This window comes from Theropithecus gelada, chromosome 7a (assembly GCF_003255815.1).
Source record: "Theropithecus gelada isolate Dixy chromosome 7a, Tgel_1.0, whole genome shotgun sequence".
Lineage (NCBI taxonomy): Eukaryota > Metazoa > Chordata > Mammalia > Primates > Cercopithecidae > Theropithecus > Theropithecus gelada.
Window position 1 is genome coordinate 49,713,985 of NC_037674.1, and position 4,416 is coordinate 49,718,400.

General features: G+C 50.9%; 1 pseudogene; it reads left to right on the forward strand.

Moving 5' to 3' along the window:
• The first annotated feature begins 2,898 nt into the window (after positions 1-2,898).
• The window catches only part of LOC112627506, a 13,043-nt pseudogene continuing 11,525 nt past the window's right edge, over positions 2,899-4,416 (forward strand).

The following is a 4,416-nucleotide window of genomic DNA, read 5'->3' on the forward strand; positions in this document are numbered from 1 at the left end:
AAGAGTCTCTGTTGCCTAGCAGCCCAGAGAATTCTTCCAGATCTTATCTGAGACCACCAAGACAGTTCCTCTATGAGTCTGCCAGAACCATAGCATAACTGGGCTTGGAGCGTCCCCTAAGAAAGATACAGTTTAGAGCACAACACCCACATCCTTTCAAATACCTGGAAAGCCTTCCCAAGGGTGGGTACAAACAAGCCCAGACTGAGAAGACGGTGGCAGCTTGAAATCAGCCATGGAATATTTACACCACAGAAAATGTCAAACACTACAGAACAGACTCTGTTCACTCCCCAACAGAGAGCCCCTTGGGTAACAACAGCACACCACTGCCCCATCCCTGAGCGGAGCGCTGTGTGTTGCAGCAGAGTGGGGGTGGGTGTCTTCTCCCTTGGGCTACAGAATACACATTTTTTTTCCTCAGCACATGGATCATTCTCAAGGATAGACCATATGTTAGGCCACATGACACGTCTTAAAACATTAGAAAAAAATGAAATAATATCAAACATCTTCTCTGATCACAATGGAATAAAACTAGAAGTTAATAACAAGAGAAATGTTGGAAACTATACAAACACATGGAGATTAAATAATATGCCCTGGAATGACTAGTGGGTCAATGAAGAAATCAAGAAGGAAATTGAAACATTTCTTAAATGATAATGGAAACACAACATGGCAGAACCTATGGGATACGACAAAAGCAGTACTAAGAGGGAAGTTCATGGCTGTAAACACCTACTTTTAAAAAGTAGAAAAGCATCAAATAAACAACCTAACAATGCATCTTAAAGAAATAGAAAAGCAAGAGCAAACCACTCAAATTTAGTAGAAGAAAAGAAATAATAAAGATCAGAGCAGAAATAAATGAAATTGAAATGAAGAAAACAAAGCATCAATGAAAAGAAAAGTTGGTTTTTGGAAAAGATAAACAACATTGACAAACTTTTAGCCTAAGAAAAAAAGAGAGAAGACCCAAGTGAATAAAATCAAAGATGAAAAAGGAAACATTACAACTGATATCACAAAAATTCACAGGATCACTAGTGGCTATTATAAGCAACTATATGCAAAGAAATAGGAAAACCTACTAAAAATGGATACATTTCTAGACACATCCAGCCTACCAAGATTGAACCATGATGAAATCCAAAACCTGAACAGACTGATAAGAAATAATGAGATCGAAGTGGTAAGAAAAAGTCTCCCAGCAAAGAAAAGTCTGGGACCTGGTGCTTCACTGCTGAATTCTACCAAACATTTAAAGAAAAACTCATACCAACCTTACCCAAACTATTCCAAAACTAGAGAACTTAACCAAACTATTCCAAACTCATTCCACAAAGCTAGTATTACTCTGATACCAAAACCAAAAATACATCCAAAACAGGGAACTACAGGCCAATATCACTGATGAATATTGATGCAAAAATCTTCCACAAAATATTAGCAAATTGAATTCATCAACACATTAAAGTTGGGGTGCGGTGTCCCAGGTTCACTCAACCCTTCCCCTTTTCCTGTAAGTGTCTACTTTGGCTGGGCTCCCAGGTGGCAGCCGTGGTGGCAATGTTGGTGCATGGGCCTCCCAGGACAAGGGGAAAGCGAGTGTGCCCTTCTCTTGCCTCCTGCCAGGTGTCTATAGCCTGGCACCAGCTCTGGCCAGGTCTTCAAGCAAGGGACCTGGAGATGTTCTTTTCCAATTTCTGGATTGGGAAATGGAGGCAAATTCTGGGTACTCGAGTCAGAACGAAGATGAGGCTGAATCAGGGGAGTCTGGGGTCCTGAGAGGCAGAGACCTGAAACCCTCTAGAGCATGTGGGGAGCTGGGTGTGTGTTCTGGCCGGTTGCTTCTCCCTGTGCCTCAATGTTCCAGGTACCCTTCGAGGGGCTGAGATCCTGGGGGTGCCTGCACTCCATGGAGCCACAGCTGGAGCAGCAAATGGAGACCACTCAGAGCCTGGTGGACTCCTATGTGGCCATTGTCAACAAGACCGTGTGGGACCTCATGGTTGGTCTCATGCCCAAAACCACCATGCGCCTCATGATCAACAATGTGCATGCACTGCCTCATGGGGTCAGAGGCTCCTGTGGCACTGGGAACGCAGGTGGCCATGTTGGCCTGGGGGAGATGCCAACCAGCCCTATGAGACCAGGTCTAGAGAGAGGGGCATGGTCCAGACCAGAGCTGTCCCATAGAACTATAACAGGACTGGGCATGGTGGCCCATGCCTGTAATCCCAGCACTTTGGGAGGCCAAGGCAGAAGGATTGCTTGAGCCCAGGAGTTTGAGAACAGCCTTGGGCAACATAGTGAGACCTGGTGTCTACAAAAAAATTCAAAAAATAGCTGGGCCTGGTGGTGGCATGTGCTTGTAGTGCTAGCTACTCAACAGGCTAACCTTGGAGGATCACTTTGAGCCCAGGAGGTTGAGGCTTCAGTGAGCATTGATCTCACCCACTGTACTCCAGCCTGGCAACAGAGTGAGATCCTGTCTCCAAAAATTAAAAACTGAGTAGATAGGTGTCCTGGTGGCATGATGGGTCCTGGGTCCCCTCCCAGATCTGTGACCTAGTACAGGTGACTTTTCCTCTGGACCTCTTTCCCTATCTGAGTGAGAAAAGGGCGGTGGGGAGGCAGGTCTTTGAGTCTAAGTGGTGTAGAAGCCGTGTCTGAAAAGCCATACTCAGGGCTCCAAGTCCAGCACACAGCCCCAGTAGGGCCTGGTGGGGTGGCCAGTGGGGCACAAGCATCAGGTCCCAACCTCCTTCCCTCTTTGCCCACTCTCAGACCAAGGAGTTCATCTTCTCGGAGTTGCTGGCCAACGTGTACTCATGTGGGGACCAGAGCACGCTGATGGAGGAGTTGGCACAGTAGGCATAGCGGTGCAATGAGATGCTGTGCACACACCATGTGCTGAAGGAGGCACCTGGCATCATCGGAGACATCAACACGACCATCAGCATGACCACCATCAGCACGCCCATGGGGGCCTGTGGACAACTCCTGGCTGCAGGTGCAGAGCGTCCCAGCCGGACGCAGGTACCAGGGCTGGCCCCCACAGCCCCAAAGCCTCCCAGCCTGCATGACTGAAGCTGTGGGCTCTTGGAACAGGCTCCATGCCCAAGCTGGCAGACGTGGGTGCTCTCTGGAGCTGTCAGAGAGGGCAGAGAGCTCATGGTTTACGTTTTAGGTGCTGGGAACTTGGAGGGGGTTGTATATGGGGCTGGACTCTGAGGCTGCCAGAAGCCTAGGAACGTCATCCTGGGCACGCTGTACCTGTAGTGCAGTCTGAGCCATGCTGTCAGGGCAGGGCATCCAGCTCCCAGCCTGGGAGTGCCGAGAGCCGAATCCACTGCAGAGCAGGGGTGATAGTCAGGGTCCCACCTCCTCTGTCTGTCAGCAATCCAGTGGCGATCTAGGATAAAATCTTGAGAGTCCCATACAGGCCCCTTCCCTCCCTCCCAGGTACCATCATAGCTGCTAGCGTGTGACTGAAGGCAGGGTCTCTGGCCCCCACTGAGGCACTACCACAGGCCAGTGGGCTCATGCACCTTGGCCTGTTGCTCCTAGGGGTTGCCTGTGCTATTCAGCCAAGGGGACCACAGTGCCTGCTGGCCCAGCTGAGCTCTGCCTAGCGAGCCCACCCATCTCCCCTCCCACGGACAATCCCTCTTACACTTTTCCCAGCAGGAAAGGCCCAGCCTCACCTATGCGACCTGTGGACCCCACAACCAGCTGAGGCTCCCCTCTTAGACTTATAAGTCTATGGCCAGTGGCATCTGGCTGCCAACACTCCCTTCCTCCCCCAGGGTCCTTTCAGAGGGTCCTGGGCTTTCTGACCACCCAGAGGGGGCTCTGGCGCTCACTCCAATCATCCATCCCTTTTAGCTTCACCAACCTGGGTCAAGCAGTGTTCCTTCTCTATCAGGCCTGGTGGCTGTTGGGTGAGGCACCCCAAGGTAAGAGGTGGCCCTGGGCCAGTGGTTTGGAAGGCAGGGTGACCAGAGAAGAGGGAAGCCCAAGGGGGCTGAGTATTGGTCTGAACTGTGGGTGCAGTGCCTGGGTGCTGTGGGAGAGGCCAGTGTGTGTGGGCTGGGGAGGGCTGCCGCAGTCCCCATGTACTACCTGTGAAGCTCCAGTTCCTCCCTTCTTCTTCCTCCCCTTTCCCTTCCAGTCCCTCTTTTCCAGGAACCTTGCCACACCTGCACCTGCGCCCTCCCCTCCGTGGCCCTCCCACAGCTGCTGCAGCACGCCCGCCCGTGCTCTGGCTTGCCTCACCAGCTCTCTGCTCACTTTTCTCTCTCCTGTTTTCTCTCTACTTCTCTCCAACTGCCAACTGATCAGGTCAGGCAAGTTCATCCGGACCAGAGAGCCCCAGCCCCACTTCGACCTTTAAACAGATCCTCCTCT